This window comes from Anopheles gambiae, chromosome 2 (genome assembly GCF_943734735.2).
Source record: "Anopheles gambiae chromosome 2, idAnoGambNW_F1_1, whole genome shotgun sequence".
NCBI lineage: Eukaryota > Metazoa > Arthropoda > Insecta > Diptera > Culicidae > Anopheles > Anopheles gambiae.
In genome coordinates, this window is record NC_064601.1 from 90,762,558 (window position 1) to 90,785,964 (window position 23,407).

General features: G+C 46.1%; 1 long non-coding RNA gene across 1 annotated transcript in view; it reads right to left on the reverse strand.

Moving 5' to 3' along the window:
- The window catches only part of LOC133391573 (uncharacterized), a 78,940-nt gene that overhangs the window by 4,911 nt on the left and 50,622 nt on the right, over positions 1–23,407 (reverse strand). Inside the window, exon 4 of the long non-coding RNA XR_009765063.1 lies at positions 9,316–9,379. This is a non-coding gene — a long non-coding RNA (uncharacterized LOC133391573). The remainder of the gene's footprint in view (positions 1–9,315; positions 9,380–23,407) is intronic.

The following is a 23,407-nucleotide window of genomic DNA, read 5'->3' on the forward strand; positions in this document are numbered from 1 at the left end:
AGTAAAGTAACGACTTAACCAAACGATTCATTTGTGTTTGTTAATTACAAAGCCTAACCGAACCGCTCGTTTGTTGTGCCCATTGATGAAGATCCTTTGCTACGCCTCACGCCCATTATTCCTGCAAATCTCATCAAACGGTCGCTCGGTGGATCGGGCGGTACGCAGGCTGCATGGAAACACAGCACCACCGTAAATGCAAATTTAATACCGCCTGCAGTACCGCACGCTGCTGAGGTTTCGAGAAGGGACAAGATTCGGCTCAACAGCTTTATCGCCTTAATGCTTTGGTGGAGGTGCTCTTGGTGGAGACGCACTGGAGGAGCACACATTCACGTTGCATGCTTCACGTTGCATGCTTCGCTTCCGACACCGACCGCCACCGGCAAATGGCCCCGTTTTATGCCTCATCTAGTGAAGAAGCAATGGCATCGTACTCTCGGTTTCTTTTTTTTTGGTATTTGTGGCCCGGCAGGCATTCTCGTTCGATTTTCTTATCTTTACGAATATAGGGGTTTTCTAGCCCTTGGGGAGCGCTGGTTCGTTTTTCGCCTGTCCCGAAAGGGATCACACTGTGCAAGGGGAGTGTGATCCGTATTTTCTTTGTTCGGCCAGCCAACCGCACATGCCGCTGGACCATTGGACCGAACGCACGTTGCATTCATATCTTTTTATTGCACTGTAAAATTTTACCACCACCCGGGTTTGACCCCTGCTCCAAGATGTCCAGACTTCGGTCGTCCGCAAAACCCTGACGTTGGGTATGTGTTTCTACGGCGGATCGTAACATGTGCAAGGGCATTTGTCCATCAGCCTCGGGTCATCGGGCCCCCGTCAAGGGGGTTGAAGGGTTTTGGTTGGCTATTTTGCCCTTTGAAACACCACGATGACGGTGGTCTCTTTTTTCTAGCGCAAACGGTCATCAAGCGAAGGGGTGTAACATATCCTTTGGTGGATGATTTTTGGTAACGGTTATGGGTTATGTCCCGAGGGAACATCGGCAGCACAGAGGACAACACTATTACTGCAACGAACGAGGTGCAGTTTGTGCGCTTTACAACGCATTTTGGGGGGTCTCAATTTTTATAATGCCTGCACCGAGCTGATCATCTTACCTTTTTTGCCTTTTTTTTCTACCCAACCCAACAATGCACAGACTACATGCAAGTGTATATTGCTCTCAATTGTGGTCAAAAATTTATGTATCTTATCGAGAAACGGATGTGTGTTACGGTAAGAAAAGACAAAACTGTTGTATGTTAAAATTTGCACAGTGTCCTGTCCAAGCTGTTGTTGTGGACAATCGTAAATTTTTATCACCACCTTCAGTTTAGAAAGCTTTATAGAGTTTCGTTAACTAGCGGGTTTAACCATTCCCTTGGCAATACCAACGCAAGGGCTTTGTTGTAGCTGCACCGGATCAGTTACTCAGTCGTCTGACGTCTATTGCCCAGCTTCTTGACACATTGCAATATGTTTCGGTTGCCTGCCGGTCCGAAACATACCACACTCAACTGTCAAGACAGGCGGAAAGTACTTTGCATTTCATTGGATTACGCTGTTGCTACGTTGGTAGCAATTCGGAGCAAGTGCTCGCTACGGGCTGATCCCGAGCGCACGCGTTACGCTCATATGCGGTGAAGTAGCGATTTACATTCCACGCTTGAGTGCGTCTCGGAGTGCAGGCCAGCCGCTCCGAGTGCAATCGATTACGGTGCAAAGTGCAAAGAAATGGAAAGATAAGCGAGAGCCCCGGCCGCTTAAAGAGATGCACAGAGTTAAAAGAATTTCCCATGCAAATACCATTACCATTTAAAGCTGCCTCAATGTTTATCTATTTGTCGACCACCACCGCCGGCCCTAAATGGGGCGATGAAAATCATGAAAATTGTCCCTCCGAACTTCGAGAGTATTGTCGAGATAGAGGAACACAATTTCAACGTACGCTGCACAAAATCTACAATGTCCAGTGCCATTCGGTACCGGTGACAGACCAGGCACTGGGAGTGCATTCCGATTGCAGTGCACACATGCCTGCTACAAGCAGTGTCTTCGTCTCACTGCACAGACAAATCCACACAGATGCGTTAAAATTCTGACGACGATTCGATTTGATTGCTGGCATGAACGACACCGACCAAACTCCCGGCATATGTTTAAAGACCGGTCCGGTCCAGGCTTATTTGCGTACAACATTGTGCTCTTCTTTCTTGACAAAATCTCCATGCCACAATCGGACACCTGCAATGCCGGACGGGCTTGCGAGTGTTGCAATGTCCTGCCGCCGGAATGCAGCAGAGGATGGATCGAAATTGAAACCACTGAAGCTGATTGAAAGTGATCGTACGGGCACGGAACGGAACGATGACTCCCCGACTCCGAGCTGCCGTAAAGCTTGAATAGCAGTCAAAACCGGCACTCGTCCGGAAGATGCTTCGAATGCCTGGGAACCGGGGCAGGTCCTACAATGGGACAAAAAGAAGGTTACCGTTGTTTGCTTCCCTGCACCGTTCACGTCGATGTTGCAGCCATGCAGTGTTCTACGCCCCACCAGCAAATCGGAGAAAGCTGGAAGCATCCGTGCAAACAATGAAGATATTGAAGACGGCGCCTTTGCGTCACCCCTCGCGCAGCCTCTGGTGCACTGGCCAGAGGTCAGCGGTAGCATTTCACATTTACCGTTTACGATCCATAATGGGTTGACGGCCATCGCATGGCATGCGTTTGGGACCCGGTCGTCCCGGGATCTTAAATTCAATTGCTTGTCTTTTGTTCACTGACTCGCCACTCGTGCGACTAGTCCGATAAGGATTGTTTGTCTGTGTACGTGTATTTTTTTTATATGTGTGTGTTGGTCTTGCATTCGCTCTAGGAGCTATTTTCTTCCTTCAAGATAGCGCATAGCTGGAAGAGATAAACTGGAATTGAACTTCCTTTTCCCCCTTTCTGCGGTACGAATCCGGAAGGACGTCATTTGACGTTGGTACGTGTGTGCGTCGGAGCCACGGACGGACGACATTAACCTCATCGTCATGTTGTCGTTCGTACCGAAGGGCTTTGCACGGCCGGTCGTAGCTCGAGACACAGTCCGACAGTCCGCATGCCCGTTCCGGAGCCGCTACTAATGTGCCATGTCCGGTTTCCGCTTCCTGCAACAGCTGGAGCCACCGTGTCTTGCGTGGATGTTGCGTATGTGCCAGTGACAACCGCATTCGGAATGAATTTATTGGTTGTTCGTGGACCTCCGTGGCGGTGGGATGGGCCAGGTATCAATGGGAGAAAGAGAGACAGAAGGGACAGCCTTGTCTGGACTGTTTATGAATTCAGGCGACATCTTTTATCCAGAATATCTCACAGATGTGTGTGTGTGTGTGTGTGTGTGTGTGTGTGTGTGTGTGTGTGTGTGCGTTTACACACGGAGATAAAAGGACGACGGGTGCAAACACGGACATAGGAATAAACTGAATTAAACATTCATTCTGCTGCAGCTATCATCGGGTCACGCCTTCTAAGAAAATACTACAACAAATCTTTGCTACCAGTACGGGAAGCTACCGAAGCGGTAGTAATTATAAATACATTTTCTACGTCTTCGAAGCGGAAGATTAATGGCCGGGCAAGACCTTCGAGCAAGTGTAGAGGGAAGTACAAAACTGTTAAATGGTACAATGGTAATTTAACTCTTCCTTAAGGTTTCTTACCTACTTCCGTTTACTGAGCGCTCTTTACTCTGGTCTAAATACCCTGCATACGCCGTGCTGATTGCATACCTGTAGGCGCATTAGCCTTTTTGCGTTTGCCATGGCTCTAATAGTAGGCAATGAACGGTTCACGCCAAATAACAACAACAAGGCTCATAACTGTTCTTACCTTTTAACACCCTTCAAACATCATTTCCATACGTCATTCCACCTGATGTTGATGGGTTGATTTCTTTTACAACCCTCACTCCGATGCTCCAAATGGTAGCGAGCAAATTCAATCAGGAAGCAATCATTTGCTACCCAACAATGATGCTGATGGGTGATAACCGGTTTCTCTAAAACGAAGCGATGCTTTCCCACTGCCTGATCACTGCTGTTGATGATGTTGATGATGCTCCTGCACGCTCACCTTCGCCTGGCTCGTAAAACATTCAACAACCGTAAACGCTTTCTCGCTTTCCTATGCTCGGTTGCAGTGGTAGCATCCACCTCCAGCCTGAACCCGGCAAAGGAATACGATATGGTTTTCATATCTTTTCTTCTAACCTGCTCCCTGCCATGCTGTGGGAAGATTTGAAAGTCGTCTGAAATACCTAAACGAAGCCAAGGTGTAGATCCAAGAGCTAAGGTTGTTTTTGTTTCGGCTCCCGTAAAGATGTAGCTTGGGGGAGCATTTTTTACCCCTACCCGCCTGATGGAAAGGTGGGGCTGGAATGGATTGAATTTTGAAGTTGACGTAGCGACTGCTGCTGCTGCTGCTGCTGCTCAAGCAACGGTTTGGCTCCGGATGCACGAATCATACTTTTACACCTCCCAACGGTTGAGGACGTAAAAAAGGAAGTCCTCTTCCTGCTCGTGCCACGGCAGAAAGGAGATGCTCCATAAAAGGCAAATTAAACCATTTCATCGAGCGTATCGTGCGCCGGAGCAGGTTGCGAGCACAGGAATTGAACGAGAACTGCTCACACTTTCATGCTTAACGCGTCCTTAACACCCGACTTGCGTCGAGACATTCGATATGGGAACATCTTTTTCACAGCGTCGTGGCAGGGAAAGGAAAGCAGCAGCCAGCCCTAGCAAACATAACAATAATTTTCAAACGATAAACTTTATAAAACATTAAACGATGATTATATTCACTTTACGGAGGGTTGTTTCGTCTTTGTAGCGCACACCGGTGTCGGTTTGGACAAAACAGCACTGCTTAACAAGCCAATACGGTGCATGAGTGCGATGGCGGTGAATGGTTTCCCGTTCGGAATGAAGCGATAACTGAACGTTAAGGGTCATCCTTTAGCCTGGGAAGCATTCTAAGCCACCGATGATGGGCCGGTTTTATTGCAGATTTGCAACAATGATGGGAAGCATTTTTGGAAGCAGAAGCTATTAAAGGATGGGATGAAGGATGGGTGCGGATGGTTTAAAGGATTTTTAAGCATTTTTGTTTTCTCACATTTCACAGCCATCATGTGATGTCGTAAAGCAAGGGTATTACTCTTGGGTTGAGTGTGAGATTAATTTGGGTATAAAGACGTCTCGTGTAAAGGCCAGGACCGTCGCGCGTTGATGGCGGCAAAACTTTCACCAACATTACACCTGTTTCCATCTACGTTCGAATCTCGTGCCGTTTGCATCGAATCGCAAACCGCCTGCTTCGAATCGCATGCCACTACGATCGAATGCGTGCACCCATGGTTGAATCGCGTGCCAGTACGGTTGAATCGCGTTCCACTATGGTAGAATCGTATGCCACTACGATCGAATCGTATGCCGCTACCATTGCATTTCTGAAAGCAAGAGCATAGTGAACTGTTTGTTTACGTTTGCAAGCTATATCTTTCTTCGCCAACGGCATTTCGTTTGTAAAATAGTGCTAATAAAAGGCAGTTATTCACTGATACACGTAAAATCCTTGTTATCGACGAATATCGTGGTCCCTTGTTGATGGTAAAATCCTTGTGTTCAACTAATATTCGGTGTTCGTTGTTGATGGTAAAATTCTTGGTTTCAACCAATATTCGTGGGGTTTACCTATAATCAGAGAATAAATCCCATTTATTAGTATTTTACAAATGAAATGCCGTCGGCGAAGAAGGAAACAGCTTTCAAACGTAAACAAACAGTTTACTATGCTCTTGCTTTCAGAAATCCAATGGTAGCGGCACACGATTCGATCGTAGTGGCATATGATTCGACCATAGTGGAATGCGATTCAACCGTACTGGCACGCGATTCAACCATGGGTGCACGCATTCGATCGTAGTGGCATGCGATTCGAAGCAGGCGGTTTGCGATTCGATGCAAACGGCACGAGATTCGAACGTAGATGGAAACAGGTGTATTTTCCTATTTGACAACGTGAGCATCAAAGTGTGCTTAAAATTTGGTAGCAAAGGATGAAGAGGCAAGCCCCTGGACACATCGTCTTCCACCAATCTTGGCGCACGGTTTACGACTTTTAGTTTTTAAGACGCCGAATAGTGCCGGAGTAGCGTCTGCGTCTGACCTGTCTTGTGTCTCATCCTTGCGGTTTTGGGACGAAAGTTCACCACGTCTGACGGTGGCGAAGCAAAAGTTTCTTCCAGCCTCCAAAACCGAAAGAACCGTCTTCGCTCCGATCTAACTAAAACGAACCACTACGGCTCGTTATCACCGTCATTAAAACCATCATCGGTGTCTTCCGTGTATGCACACATACACACACGTGCTGCATCCAGCCGGATAGAGACTCACAGACACTCCACTCCACAGTGTGAGGCTATAATTTAGTTTTCGCGAGATCCGAGGCTTTCCATCCTTTTTTCCTCCGTGCTGCTTTCATTCCGTTGCACCGTTTTTTTTTGTGAGCAAGCGTGTCTTGATTAAATTATGCACGAGCCTTCTGAAGCCATTCCCGAGGGTTGGGCCTTCTTTCCTGGGGTAGCAATATCCTTGAGCCATGCCTTTCAAGAATAACCAATAAAGCACGTGCGCTCGCGCTCCCGGAAGCCTTCCGGGGTCAAGATGTTTGGTACGTTTGACTTTGCACGGCTGCTGAAGCTGCGTCAGCAGAAAGCCGACACAGACAGTGCAGTGCCCGTGCCAGTGCCTGTGAGCAATATATCGCAACCATTAGGCAGGCGAGACGCGTGATGCGTGATATTGGATTGTAGGCGAAGGGAGAGCGGACCACATTTGTACTTTGCAGGAGAACTGCAATAACAACTGGAGACGACAATGGAGTTTAGAGTGCACATGTTCCGGCATGGAAGGGGAGGAAAAACAGCAATTCGAAGCACAAAATGACTTGACACCGACTTGAGTTTGCGGCAGCTCACTAGCAGTGCGCTCGGCAAGGGAATGAAAACTCATAAACTGACGTCTCTGCGTGTGTTTGTGTGTGTGCATTAAGTTTCATCGTCCTAGCATAGCCGTATCAGTGAGGCCCAATCGGTGGAACACGGAGCCACACGGTTACCACTGCGTGCGAGTACGGCTGCAACTCCCAAGAAATGTGATGCGGTGATGCCATGGGAGCATGGGAAATGACACAGTCAGAAGATGATTTAAGAGGACACACTTACGCTTTTCCACGGCACAATGACAAGAAGCGCATAAAAAAACGGAAAAGAAGACGACAAGACCTCCACCTCAGTGCACGGAAGCGTACAGGAAAGTGTCCCACACTTTCGCAATGAATTCGCTTCGGATCGGTGCTTTTAGTTGCCTTGGCGACGGGCGACAAGTCAGCAGCAGCAGCAGCAGCATCCTCCCAGAGATACTCATCCGTTACTGTGTGGTTTACGACAGCGCACGGCAACAACAATGATGATAATGATAATGACGGCGTTGGCAAGGACCATCGCCCAAGAACTAACGGTTTCCCGGAACACGAGCAAACACCAACGACTGCCATAGGACTAGCGACAGTTTGCCGACCCCACGAGAGCTTCCTGCCCGGTGGCACACGGGAAGGAAAAGCAAATGTAACGTACATATTTTATGTTTATTAAATGTGAATAAATGACACAAAGGCGAAAAATTAACATTGTTTGTCGCGCGTTGTGGGCGTGTAGGTGCTGCTTGCCGGCAGAGCCGTTTTGCCCTCGCTGAATGGTGAATTGCCAACACCACCAGGGGTATGACGGTATGACTTATGTCGTTCGGGTGTTGGTGGCAATAGTCGCGGAAAGTATCTCTACTGTTGCGTGTTGGGACAAAAAGCACACACAGACAGGGGCGGGAATAATTCCACACTTTCACTTGGTTACGCTTCGTTGAGACATACATGGGGCATACATTTAGGCGCTTTTTTATACTCTCCTGGAAGGTGGACAGTGTGGCCATCGTGCAGTGAAAATTATCACCATCCAGTATGGTTTCATTTTTTTTGCGGGTGCTTTTCCGAGGCTCAATTTTGGAGCCTGCTTTTGTTACCCATTTTGACAGCATTCATGGACTTAGATGGGCCTTGGCACGCACACGGGATGGATGGGGCGAACGAACGGTTGTGCGAATCACAGAAACATCGTTCATAAATGTTCCGAGCGGATGCTGCAAGCAGTGGCAAAGTGCGGGGAGTGGTATGGTGTGGATGTTAGTGGCGCATTTCATTATGCTAACCCCATTGTTCCTGGCCGGTACGCTCACTAATCTTTTTGTGCCAAGTACAAAGACCGGGTGGCCGTAAACGGCCGAGCGAACGAAAATCAAGACAAAAGATCGCCCCGTCACAAGGGAGTTGAGAGTGTGAAGCCTACTGAAGCCGCAAGCAGACAAAGTCGACCAAGCAAAAAAAGGCACCATAAAACGTCCACATAGTGGTGCTACAAAATGGTGCCGAAATAATGTCCCGGGAAGCGGGAGCCACCGTAGCTGCTCTTTAATGTTTTATGCGATAGCATTAGATAAAAATGGTTTAGTGCGGTGTAACATCATTTCACAAAACCGGCAGTAGCAGTAGGGGCTCTACGAACTCTATGCTCTATTGAAATGGTCGCTGTGTTTGTGTGCATTGTGAGTGGCACAAATGGAGCCGCTGCACATACGTTTTGCTCGCACCGGTTTCGTAGCAAAACCGCGCAAACTCTTACTGCTCCGGGCAATGCGACGGCACACAGGGGGAATGTAACTATTTTCCCTCCGGAGAGTGTCGTAGAGAGTACCGGTTGCGAGTGTTGAAATTATGCAGCAAAAGCGTTGAGCATTGGACACTGCCAGAGTCTTATCGTAAGCGTTTAGTATACGGATAGGGAATGTTCGTATTCAGTGGGCAAGTAATTTGAACAGCACATTTTGCCTCTTGCCGTATGAATCGGTTGTCGAAAGGTTCTGTTTGCAGTCCAGGATAGAAAATCAAGAATATCGTAAATGTAATCAAATAGTCCAGCGACCATAAGTTGAGAGTATTAAAAAAGGAAAAAAGTATAAATTTTTACGTTTTTTGCAATCCTGGTTGCATACTTTTAGGCTGGTTAGTTGTTTTGAATTCGAAAAAGGTATGCAATCTGCACGAAAAACGCCTAAATGTTACTTAAATTCAACAACAAAAAATCCCTTAACACATCGCATCAGCTTAAAACACTAAAAAAGAGTGTTGGTTTTATTTTTCATATTTTGTAATAAAACTTACCATATTTTTGCGTTTCCCATCTCACGAAGTCGTCTGTAAAATTAATCTTCCCCACCGAAGGACGCTGTAAAAAGAAAACGCAAAACAAAATACACACAAAAGTTAATCATTGAAATTGTTTCCCATTGCCTGTCTGGAGCACTGGAGACGTAACTGAGAGCAATCGCTCTAGCACAGCAGCCTACACGCTAGGAAGATAAATAAGCCGAAAAATTGAAGTGCCTATTTTTTACCATTTTACAAATCTTTTCAATCACCGTCAATTGATCTTGATTGCCGCGCCTACCCATACACACACACACACATAATGCTAGCTTTGCAACAACGAAGAAGAAGAAAAGAAACACAAACCTTGAAGCCTCCCTTTACAGTGCCCGTCACCGAAATTGGATAATAAATTGGCGACCGTTCCAAGAAGCTATTTGAGCGGGGGAGAGTAAAAAAAAAACACGAAGCAAACACCAACCAAGAACATGCCATTTCTTCCACTTGGCGAGCATGGCGAGCGCGCGCTAATGCCAGGGAAAAGCGGGAGTCACGCACACATCAACGTGGTCTCGCCACGCCACATACCGTCGCATACCGTGCCACGGGCGTAAAGTGATCACTAATTCATGAAATGATAATATACTTACAGACACATTATACAGATTCGCCATTTAATAGGATTAAAAGCGATGCCTGCGGCTTGTGGAGTGTTTTTAGGGGACTACGGGGAGCAGTGGGACCGTAGCGTTTCATGGGCATACCTGCACTGGATAGGGTGGGGAGAGCTGGGCAAAATCATGTACGATGGATGGCGGTTGCTTTCTTAGTGACAGAAACGTGCTGTACTAGATTTCGGGACGCATTCATCATTCCGGACACACACACACACCCAGGCACAAGCACACATGCTAAGAGCTTATCCCTCACGTGGGAGATTTATGATTTATTTAGGAGATTAATGAGAGAAGATTGCGCCGTTCCAGGGCGTTTCCCGGAGCAACGGGGCAAACGTGAAGGTGCAAATGTTGGTGCGAAATCAGTTCAACGAGCGCAGGGAGCGAAAAGTTTTACACACGGGCGGGCGATGTGAGCTATTTAGCCTTCATCAAAAATAAAGCCACACACTCACACACACCACCACCACCACCACCCACGTAGTGCTTACCGTAGTACACGTGTTTTTGGGGCGCCTGTGAGTGTCTGTGATTTGTGGGAAACTTTTTTGCAAGGTGCAGTTTTTTGTTACCCCTTATGTCTATTGCCGGGTTGAACTCCGCGGAAACTCTTGGATGGAGTAACTTTTCAACAGCCATTTGGTTGATTGCGATTTCGCTTCGCAGGAGCGTTGAGGTTCGTTTGTCGTAAAGTATGCCGTTGTGGTTTTTGTTGCGGTTTGTTTCATTCTACCGCTTGCGCAGCGATGGGCAAATTGTTTACCATGCTAAATAATTACTCTTAGCCATGCATGAACAGCTCCCGCTTTGCGGAAAACAGATAAGAGAAACCCGCTGGCATTACGCTAGACTTGCTTCTTTTTGTTGTTTACACGCAAGCTTACACAGCAAGAAAAATCGTAATGCGTGCCCCATGGACCGCTTTCGGTTTCAAAAGTGAAGAATTAATGCTTAATCCTTTACTGTTAATCTCGCTTGATTGGAAGCCGTCTTGTCGGAGCGGTGTACATCACGGTGGAAGGCATCATTCGAAATTCTTGCCTTCAATCCGCCCCTTCGTCTAAACGGGAGGCGGCATTATATTGCGGTTTCCATTCACGTACTTCACGCCGAATAGCTGACAAACGGTTCGTTTTCGTCGATCGGTCCGATACGGCTCGAAAGTGGAAAGGCTGCACAAGATGATATCGTAATCGTGACCCGAAATAAACTTTACTCGCCCACCCCATTTGAAGGTTCTTGGAGCAGTAGTAGGCGAAGGATTCGTAATGGGGAATAGGGCAGGCAAGATGGAATGAGAATATGTTTTTAATCCTTTGAAAGTTTAAATATGCTGCAAACTTTTTCCATTTTCAATTCCCATTCTTTCTCGCTCCCTCGTACATGTCCGCCTTCCGTTGAGGAATTTGCTCACACACTCGGGTACGATTCCACGAGGATACACAATCAACCCAACCATCGTTGGGTGCTGCTACTCACACACACGAAACCGAGGGAAGGGATGCTGGGAAGTTTTTCATCCCAAAAGAATGTTCTAATCAATAGATTTCATCAGTTTCAATTTGTGTGTACGGATGGGTTTTGGGGGAAGCCTTTCGATTTGGTCGATGAAGTTTTTCGGGAAATGGATCTGGCACGGGGGCGGAGCCGGTTGTTTGCTTGTTCCGGTTTGTTTGTACGGCGGATGCTTGCGTTCTTGTGCGTTGCGAGAGCGCGTGCTGGCTGGTTACGAAATCATTTTTGAGGGCAATGTTTGTGGTACCCTTGTGGAGGGTAGATTAAGAGTTGGGTGCGAAGAGAGAGTTAGAGAGAGAGAGAGCTAAAAACGGATGATAATATCATCTCTGACAAGGATCATTAATAATGGGTTCACTCATCGGGATGAGGAATTCCGGATAGACGTTTCGATTGACACGTGATGGAAAGAACGAAAGCATTAGGAATTATTTTGATTAAACTGGATTACAAATTTATACGGGTTTAAACAATGTTTCTTGCATGAAAGATTTGATCTCAGTTACAGCAATACTTTAAAAAAATAAAAGCATAAAAGCATAAAAGCAAATCAAATATTAAAAAAAAACAAAGCAAAAATGATCACAAATTATTACATCGATGTTTTTCTCATCAATACAAACAGAAATTTTATGCGATCAGTGAGTTACATTTGAGTACATTAGCCATTGATAGTAGTGTTTTGTGTCCTGCCAACACATAATTTACATCCCAACAGCACGGTTAGTTATCTTGTGGTTATAGTTATGCATTAGCATTGCTACGCAATACCATTAATATGGTTATTACCGCGATATTAAAGCAAATTCAAATTCCAAAACTTTCACTTCCCCATTCGCTTTGCTGCATCGCGCCTGAATGGTAGTTTCAACGTGCTACAATTGCAGCACCTTCAGGCGCACAACGGAAGGCCATCATCAAACGAATGTCATCAATAGTATTATTACTATCGGGTTTGACCCAGGGAGAGGCCTTTAAAGCCAGCGAGTCAATCAGCTCAGCCAAACCTTCCTAGCATACATTGTGTGCGCTAACGCGAGCTAGCTGATGCGGTTTTTTCATATCGCGATACGCGATAGCCACACGGTACCTCTGGACAGCGATTACGCGAGTGATGTACGCGAGCGATCGGTGGTAGTAACGCATGCGTCGAAACTGTCCGAGATAGTGCAACACGGATAATGAACGGATAATGGTTGCAATTTCGTACCGTGGTGCACATTTTGCGCCTAAATGCGAACATTGCGAGTGGACAGAGACGGAAGATAGTTCCGTCATTTAGTAGCGTGAATTATGATGCACAGTGCTTTGCGCAATTTGTGCATGATTAGAGAGTCGGTCGTGATTAGACGTGCACCTCGGAAGTGTGCCCATCGGTACGCTATCGGATGCCACATTTTACGCTACCTTGGGTGACACGTACTATCTATTCCTGTCAGGCAATGGGCTGTGTGTGTGCTCTTTTTTTTCACGGTAAACATAAAACCGAACAGTAAAAGGGATAGATGCGGTTGAGTGGAGGTGAAAAAGTTTGTCGGTAAATTTTAGCAACCAAAAGCAACCAAAAACACTTCTATCCTGGGAGCGTTTGCTTCCAGACGGGAAAAACAGACGTCCCGCTAGGTCAAACCATCTAGCGGAGCGGGAGAGCCGAGAAGGTCGACAGGAGGCGCATATCGTTTTCGGCGAAAAACCACCTGCCCGGGGTCCGGGTGTTGTGTGCAAACTGCTGGAAACTTTGTCATGCATAAACTTAATTGTTTGTTAATTTTCATAAAATTTTCATTAAATTAAGGCAATCGTTGGAGCATGAGAGGATGTTGTTGCCACGAGACAGCCAAATACCGAGTGAGCAGGCTTCGGTTTGCTTCCGTGGGGAGACTGCGGAGAGACGAGCACGAGCAATGCTAACTGGTATTTTTGGCCACTTTCAAGCGTACCATATGGAGCGACTGGGCTAAAGTGTTTCTCCGGATATACTGGAGCGTTCTAGGTCCCAGTTGTGGTCGGCTTAGGAAGGTAAAAGATTTGCTTCAAGATTATAAGAGATTTGAGAGTTGAGAATGCATATGGCTGGACGTTGGTAATGAACGGGCTGGATAGTTGCCTTAGCTATTATTGCTTGGCTTTATGGAAGCACAACAGCAGACGGCCCAAATTAATCTGGCTGACTAATTAAGTGAAGTGCCGCTTCGATAATATGCAAATATTCGCCACAATTCATACTTTTTCCGCATGGACTACGGGATACAAAGTTTTGATTTTTGCAACCATGGTTCCGTTTATCGTGGAAAGCCCAGGCTCAGAATTTTAATAATATGCAGACAAACGTGAACAGAGCGAAACTTTTCAGACGTTTTATGGTTACATTCGAAATGGACAAAGGATATTCGTGTGAATATTCTTTTTTTACATTTCTCTAAAAACAATAAGGAAAATCAGTAATGTAGATTGCATACCTTGCAGGCAATATGTTCAAAGGCAAACGCCTGAAAGGTATGCACTCATTATTACAATTCCTCTGAATGTCACAAAATATTCTGCATTATTAGTAGTTATTCGTTTAAAATAACGAAACAAGCGTTCAAATTACCAAAACATATTCCTGCAACTGTAACTGTAAAGTTACTAACGATCTAACTAACGAACTAACGATTATCCAAGAAAGCATGCAAAGGAAGCAACCTCAACCCATCTGCTTCCAACACAATGCCGACAAACGATCATTCATCGCTTTTTCCTTAAGCAAAAAATTATTCCACTACCTATGTACAATAATCCCTTCCTACACAAAACTGTACGCTTTAACCTCTTCCTACGAGTATGCTCAGTATTAATGCTGATGTGGCAGATAGCGCGAAGAAAGGGACTCCTCGTTTCTCTTATGTGACTCACGTTGTAGCATATCTGCTATACAGAACTAATTATAATACACACTATCAGCTATAGACACATTGGAAAGCCAGATCACACCATTGTAACACATTCATTATAACACACTCAGTAAATCAGATCATACCATACACACCCGGAAGAGCTCAGGCCACACCGTTCATATAAAAATAATTGTGACACACTTAATAGAACCAACCGAAACGTACAACATAAGCAGGAACAGTTTATGCTTTATAACCCAAAGCAGGAACGGTATATGCATTAAACCCAAAACAGGAACTTAGTGACAAGAACCACCGTTCTTGTCAACAAAAGACAAACGTAACTAGCTTAGTGAAAACAATAACTTTCCAACAAACAACCCGGAACCAAATGTGAGAAACCCTTAACTTCATTTGAGTATAAATAAAACCAACTCCGATCATGGCAGGTCAGATTCGTTCGGACTGTCAGGATAGGACTATGCCCATCCTACATCTATCGAGTTCTCATTTAAAGAGTTTAGATATGTCCCCCTGCCCAAGGTAAGGCCTCTAAACTCCAACGTTTCCAGTAAGGGAAACCTCCTAAAGGTTTCTATGATCGCCTGGACGATCAAGTGTCGAAAGTCCGCTTCGGAACGGTATCCACCTCAGTTCTACTAAATTCGGCAAACGATGACGAAGGCCACCCTGACCAACGCGAGTTCAAAGTTACTACATGGCAACCGTCCCAAAATCGAACTTACCGGGACTATCTCAAAACATACCACATGACGACCGTAACAGTCATCAAACATATTACAACGTCACTCACAGGAATCGTTGTGTGTGTGCAGCTTCGAGCTGTCCCGAGCAGTTAGTCGAGGTAAGTTCACGACAGCCATGAACTCGAACTTTAACGTTTCTCCGTTTATGCCCGAAACCGAACCCACCATGTCTACTTATTCCTTAAGCAATAGCGGGATACACAATACTGTGTAAGAAAGGTTTAAGACGGCACGGAAAGCAAAAACCTCAGCTCCCAAAGGTGTGCTTAATTTTGAGTGAAAAATCTTTGCCGCTAGGAGCAGCTAGTAACGAACGGCAGCCTCGTTCCTTGTCGTCCTTGGGTTGTGTGCCGCTGTACCCATAGGTTACGTTACGTTTTTTGACCTCCTGTCGAACCCTCGTTTCGAAGCAAAAGGAGGAAAAAGTACGAACAGTTGCTGGGCATTGTGCCTACGTGTTCACTTGTGCTGCTGAGGGCAGGTTTTTGAAGTGCTGTTTCATCTTGTCCTACACACTGCACAACAACCGTTCCAACCGTTACTGCCCTACAGCATGTGTGTGTGTGTGTGTGACCGAATCACGGTGGTCATGCGTCTCCTGAGACCGATAGCCCACGGCTGTTTGTGGGCCCATGTGGGTGTGAGTGTGTGTGCGCGCACCAACGGGGGACCCATTTCTTGTAGGAGTTGTTCTTTCCCTTTATTTATTTACACCTTTCACTCACTTATTTGGTCGTGCACCGTTCGCTGCCATTTGACAGCCCACCGCAGCACCTCGTATCGTTCCTCGAGGGAGATTGACAAAAGGGAGCAGTCAGCCGTACGGTGCTTACCGTGGGAGCGATGGGGGTGTTTTGTACACACAAGCGAAACCAGCTCGGATGAGTTTTTGAGCGACAGGTTTCAGCCGGTCGGGGCGAATGCGTGATTCAAATAGCCCGAAGGTACCTGAAGGCGCACACCGTACGGTCCTACATCTTCAAGCGTTTTTTTTTATGCTGTTGTTGCTGTTGTTGCGACGCAGAGTGTTTTATCGTTGCTGGTCGGGCTCCGTCAACGAACGTCAAATCCTTGAGTTGGTGTGCTCAGCTCCCACCTCCAACCCCTGGGGAGGGTTAGATGAACTGACGACGCACTGAACACGGACAAAACGATAAAGACAAGCTCTCGGTGACGCTGCCTGTCAGCACTTTTTCGCTTTCCGTTTGTTTATTTGTTCGGGAGATCAGTAAATAGCTGCCGGTGGTGGTGGTTCGTGGTGGCCAGTATGATGGTTGTGCTAGTGCCCTCTTCAACCTGGCTAATGGTTCCGGTATGGTGCGCGGTGGTGGAACGATGGTAGTTGTGTTTGAAGTTGTTGTACCAATCAATGGTGTGGAGCGAAAGGACATTTGGTAGCGAGTGGCGTTTATTCGAATGGGCGGTTTTCCTTTGAGTTTTTCGCCGTGAAAGCAGTTTCAGCTTGAAAAGTGAAACAGATTTTTGTGTGTGTGAATGTTTTGGGGAAGGTAAGACACGCGCCACATTTTACAAATATTCCAAATTGAGCATTGCGACGAAAGAAGTGTTTCGCGGGAAACGTTTATTTCATTCATCGTCGTCCTAAAAAGACCATTGCAGGCACGTATAATGAAGTGATTTGCCTCTCTTACTACTGAGGAGGACTCTATTTTAATCTGATTGGCTGTATCGGTAACTAGGTAACTAGCTTCACCAGAAATAAGTGCCTGTTGCTGTAATCCTCTTAAATGCGTACGTTTGAAATGTGGGACACCAAGGAATACAAGGTGTGTGTTTACTCCGGAACAAATTTCATTTTAAACCAATTTAAATGGCAAGAACAAAGGAAAAAAAACATATTTCTGTCCGCTCTTTCTGCTGCAGAGCGTGCACTGCCTTCAGGAAAGACTGAAATCCAGCACCAAGGTAGATGTTTGAAGAGAAAACATCACCTGTTGACATGAATTCGTTTCAAAATTGGGGCGAGATTTTGGACAACCGTACCGGTAAGCTGGCCTAACTCAAACCCACAAAAAAAGTGCCAACAACACTCGGAGCTACCGTTTCACAGCAGCCGAAACATCGCTAAACGGTCGACGACAGTCACAAATACTTCGTGCATTTGCATTAATCACACCGACACGTACCTCGGGATGCTCGGGCACCACCTGGAATGCCGTTCTGTTCTGTTCCATCGCCAACGTCGTCCGTACCTGAAGAGCTGACTATTTGCCACCATACTGTGTGTGTTTGAGCCATTTGCAGAAGGCTCAGCTTCCCACCCGACTACGTCACAAATGAACGGTCCAATGTTATGAGTGTGTTCGTCTGTTTTTTTTTCATCGCCCCTCTTCTACTTTCGTTTTGTATCGCTCGCTGCGGAGCTTGCTCGCGTTAATCCTGGACGCAATTCTGCGTGCCTAACACCGCTACTGAGGCCATTTATTTCATTGCACACACACACACCTACGGAGCCGCTGGTGATCCGTGCTAACTGCTTCACTCGTTGGGGTTGGGAAGGAAATGGTTGAACGGTACAGGAATGGCAGGAAAAGTCGAGCGAACTGTGAGTCGAGCAATGGAACTGGGTCCACAAACCCCCCGGTACCGGCTTAGCGTGTGGCAGCTAACTCAGTCGGAAAACAGCACATCCATCACGACACGCAGTGTGTGTGTATGAGTGTGCCGTGTTTTGTAGCAAGTTCCACCGCGGTGACGTCCGGTGCCCATTGTCGGACCAAACGCAGGTGGCAGTATTTAGCCAGTTTGGTTTGACGCTCGTTGTGCGGCACAGTTCCGCGGGCAATTAAGTGGGTAAGCGATTGGGAATTGCATGGGGGGAGGGGGGGGGTGGATGAAGGTGGATTTTTCTTCGCCGGTTGGCATAACACTTTTGATCGATCGGTTCGTGGGCTTGGTTTGATTTAAAAGGCGCTTGAAGTGGAATTTAGACAATCGGAAGAAAGGGTTTGAACGTAGGAAAAAAGTACATTTGAAATGACGGTTATCGTAAATTTTTTTGAATGGGTTAGATTATTGTATACTATATTATATAAATCTCTAAGAACGTGAAAATTGAGTAAATTTTCGAAGAAAAATGTGCCATTATTAAGGTAAATGTTGCTCTAGTAAAGATTGTATGAAGTATTGCATACATTTAGGCGTTTCGCTTCAAACCAAAAAGCAAAGGACTAAACTTGAGTTGAGAAAACGTATTTCTCAGGTTCTAATGTCATAAATTTAATTTTGATCCACAAATTTTGCAACAACTTTTCTGAAAATTTCATACCACACTTCAATTGTTGCTGCCAACCAGTTTTGCATTATTCAACCCAAATCCAAGCCTCATTGAGTGCTGGATTGAATCCATCGGCAATACAGAATCGCAGCAAAACCCACATGGGAGGGGAGATAAAACAGCTGCCCTGAGAAATTATTATCACATGAAATTTTTATCACTCTCCCACCACCACCACCAGCCAAAACGTAACCACGGTGAAGTTGCGAATGAAAAATTACTTCCCGGAAGGAAGCTCGTTTCGGCACGGAACCAGTTTCGGTGGGGGGGAGTAACCATTATTTAACCAAACTCACACCGGCAGAAGAAAAGCTCCTCGCGCATCCTTCGGGCAAGCACCGAGCACGTCGTAAAAAAAAACAGTGTGCCGTAAAAATATTACCTTAACCTTTCGAGCTGGGTTCGCCACTTAACGCGTGGCCTGGCAGTGACTTCCGACCGCGCCGGTATAAAAACGGAAAAATGTTCTCCACCGTCAGCCAGCCAGCAAAGTACCACGGGTTCCGCGGAAGAAGATGCGGTGTAGGCTTTTCCGTACTGATTACAATTATTTTTCCCTCCGGTACACACAAACACACACACACACGCACCAATCCAACGTGTGGTTGTTGTGGTGCTTTAAAAAGCAGCCAGCAGCTATCGTTTGGCACAAAGTTACCGTCATAATTGTGACCTGTATTTTTTAACACCCTACCAAAAAGGGGAGAGAGAGAGAGCCGCAACACCCCTCCATTGATGGTTCTTTTCTCTTTAACGGTACACGCATTATCTTATCTGGCAATGGGCGAGGGAGTTAAGCAGCGCTGGAGAAAAGAGTTTCCCTGCCATTCGACACCGTCGGTAAGAAGTCGGTAAAGTGCCTTCAGATGGGGGAAAGGTACATGATCATGAAAATTCATTGCACTTGCGAGTTGTACGCTGGGCCGGTGGTCGGTTAGGCAGTCGTTAGCTTTATGGGCGCACGGAATGGTGACGACATCAAGGGAACCATCAAAACAGCGGAAAAAGCACCGCCAACACAAACGCTTTCATGTTTCGCTTTCTCAGTCTCAGAACAAAAGCGGAACACAGCAGCCAAAAAAAAAAAAAAGAAGAACCACAGTCCGGTGGGGAAAATTAAAGGTTAACGTTGGAACAATTTGTTTTCTCGCTTGGTTTTCTACCGCGGCCACAGCAAACAGATTGCGGGGAGAGTTTTTCGGGGGTGTTTCAATAGCAAACCGGACGGATTTCGAGTCCATTTGTCGGGTGTCGGTGACGGTTTGGTGCTGACCTCTGCCCTCAAATAGATAGCAGCCTTGCGGTCCGGCGGTTGGCAATTGCTTGGGATTATTGTTTGGCGCTAGAAAGTGGGGTTTTGAAAGGCAATAAAGAATTGTGCTTTTGGTTGTTGTTTTGGTTTACATCCATCTTGTGCCTATGAAAGCGCCCGGGTGAAGTTTTTATTGTGAAGGATCTGTTCCTCTTTTCACTCTCTCTCTCTCTCTCTCTCTCTGTGTTTTATTATGGTTTGTGTTCCTGGACAAAAAAAAACTAAATGCTTTTATTCGGGATAAAATCTAAAAGAAAATTGCACTGTTTTTCCCACCGTCCCCAGCACGGTTATCAGCGTCGTCACCGCTAGCAACGGTCGTTTGAGTGCGTACGGTGTGATTAATATTTTTATTTTCATCCCTATAATGGAGGCTGCCAGGAAATGAGCATAATTCGCCTGTCGGAAGTGAAGATAATTCGTACCGAGGCGCAGACCACTACGCGCACAGCGTACGATACATAGCGCCGAGTTTGCTGTTTGAATTAAGGATCAAGGAGTTTTTTTTCGTCTTCTTTGGTTTGTTTGGCACCGGTTTTATTATCATTTTCCCACGTGAAAGTGGAGCTTAATCTACCGTAAGTGGTGATTTGCTGGTTTGGTTTTATGGGATTTGTTTTTGCTACGGAGTGAGGGTGGGGAGACTGTTAGCTAGTGATTTGTTTAAATTTACTTTACGATTTGTAGTACTTTTGAATTATTTTATATTTCCGCCCAAAGTCGAGCGGTAAAGCATGCTTTAGGGTGGAGAGTGTTTTGAATTATTGTTTTTTTTGCAGGGGAGTGTACTTAGAAAAGTCAAACGATTTGTATCGTGAACGCCAAAGGCAAAGAAAAACTCTAAAGTTTGTTGGGCGAAAAACCAACCTGTTTTCATCAATATACGGTCATCTCGTACTTTACATATAAGATATATCTGAAATTCTTTTATGTACATTTTTGTTTAAAGATAATTAAAAGAGACTTTTAGTCCGAATGTTTAAATGCACACATTAAAGGAAACGTGAATACGAAGCACCAACTCTATTGCTCTCTCTATTCACTCCATCATTTACTCTCCAAATCCCAGCGACCATTTCTTTTCGGCAGCTCACTTTTACCCTTCGTGAACAAAAATAAAAAAAACTCCAAACCGTAGTAGTAAAAACAAAGAAAATCTGTTTTTCCCGTGAACTGTTCGCTTCAGCTCTTTCAGCTATCATCTTTTTGTCAGCTCCACAACCACTTCCTGCACCGCATACACACACAGCAGCAGCAGCTCGTTTCACCAGATTACGTTGATTGTATCCGATCTTTTACCGTGCGCTCTTCAATACGGAATAAATGCTTCGGCTAAAAGTGGGGATAGAGAACTGGCAGAAAAGTGGTCCATTTTTCCCAACAGTAAACACGATACCGACCTAAATCTAACCGCAAGGAGGATAGTCGTAAAATGAACATTCACAAACACACACACTGAGAGAGTCACATAGAATACTGGTGAAATGAAAACAAAAGATCAAGCAGGCAGACAACGACAAGAGTAGAGGAAGAAAAAAAAACACACACACATACACACACCTCCCCCGTCCGTGTGCTAAACGAGATTTGAAATCCATCCCCCTTGCGGGTATAGGCGCCATCTTGGGCGTGTGCGCGCGCGTTTTTTTGTGCACTCCCATTGATTGTAGGGTCGTAGGGTGTAGGGCGCGATGAGTCGGAATCCAAATTTTCCCGTTTCGGTTTCGTTGTGGGCGAAAACAATGGAACGGTGTGGATGCGAACGGGAAACAAGCATCCGGGAGGGGAATGCCACAAAACAAAAAATAAAACAAAAAAAGAAACCACCCATTCCCACCAGCGGAAATAGGAAGTTGGAAAACCGCTGGTACGGTTTCCTGCACAGAGCACAGTAACTGTGCTTATCCTTTGAAAAGGCGCTTGGAGACGATGTTTTTATGTGCCTGGGAGGGGTTCCTTCTTCTTCTTCTTTTTCTACCAGCGATACTGTGTTCCGATCGGGGCCGGGAAAATGGGACGAGAAACAAAAGGCACCGTCGTTACGGCCGACTGAGGATGAACGCTTGTCATCGGAAATCGTAGGCAATGTAATAAACCAATCTGGCAGCAAACTTCGTACGACGAGCGTGGGTAAGCAAGGGATGGCCGGTCGGTGAGGTGAGATTCACTCGAAATTGTGAACCCGTCACCCGCGGCGGTAGAATGTCCGATGGTCATAAATCTGGAGAGGAAAGGAACAAAAAACCTATTCCGCGCGATTTTTCCGGCAAAGATGAGGAGAGGACAAACCCACCCTAGGTTTGAACTGTTAACACATTGAACCTGAGCTCTTCTTTACATTTCAGGACGTTCTAGTCCGAACTTCAGGAGCTTACTTCAGCCATGAGATCGTTTCCCGTAGTTCGTCGCTTTTCACTCATTGGAAAATGAACTGGCGAAGAAAGCGGGGGATAAGATTGACAGTTGGACGATTGTTTCACGTCATTTCATTCCCAGCTGGAGATGGACGCTCGACGACACGGACGCCTTCGAAGCAGAGCTTAAAGCAGGAGGTCATACTTGCCAGGAGCAAGGGAAAACACCCCCACCAGCGTAAGCCAGCGGGATGTAATGATGAACCGACACCGGGTGACCGGAAATCGATCTAGCGTCGTGGCGTCGGTCGTGTCGTTTTTTGTGTGTGTGTTTGTCTACTTTTTTGTTGTGACCACCACACTTCGCTTCACTTTTGATGGGCTCATTGTGGCGAGCAGGAAAGCGTTTGGAAGATGTCACCGACAGATGCGACAGCGGGCAATTTTGGGTTTTGGTGGCGCGATGAAATTTACCGTCGTTCGGTGACTCCACGGAGCAAGGGAACTAGTTTATTTTGTGCAGTCGGCACAAGTGAAGCGCAAAACTAATCCAACACATCACAAAACGCTCTGCCCTGCCGGGTGGTTGGGTTGGGTGTTTCAATTTACGGTACATTTATCATGCATTACTTGCGGGGCGGGCGGTGCGATATCGCTGTGCATCACATTTCCATGGCGGTGGTGGTGCTGTGAACGGGCACAGAAGGCATTCGTCATTTCCTGCTTGGGGGGAGATGTTTTTACCCTCTGAAAAGCGAATATTGCTTTCCATTTTGCAAGTAGTTTTCTTTAAATTGAAAATGGTGTAGCTTTTTCTGCCCTGTTTACTTGTTAAGAATCGTACAAACCACAAAACCGCTGCCTTTCAAGAGAAGCTGGGGCATCAAGCATTCTCGTGAAAAAACGAAAAACAGTAAAAGTATAACAAAAAACGATTTCATCCTTGCTTACGTTCGTATTCTGTCTCTTCTTCCTCCTCCAACGCATCACACCATCGCGCGAAGGGTGCCAGTTTCTTTTGGGCTTTAGAATTTAGTCGCCCGGAAAGATGACAAGTGACGTCGTTACACATTCGCCCATCGTTTACCAATTTCGCTCGCCTTATCCTCACCCGTAGCCGTGGCTCGTAAAGCAGCTACACCATGCACAAGCAAAATAAGAAGCAGCTCAACGCGAGCGTCTTACCATGCAAGCGTGGCAATGCGAGAAAAAGGTTTGCGACACGTTCCGTACGTCCCGGGCCCGTCGCCGAACGGGGCGAACGGGACGAAGATGAATGTTGAATTTTCTTTCTGCTGGCAAGTGGAT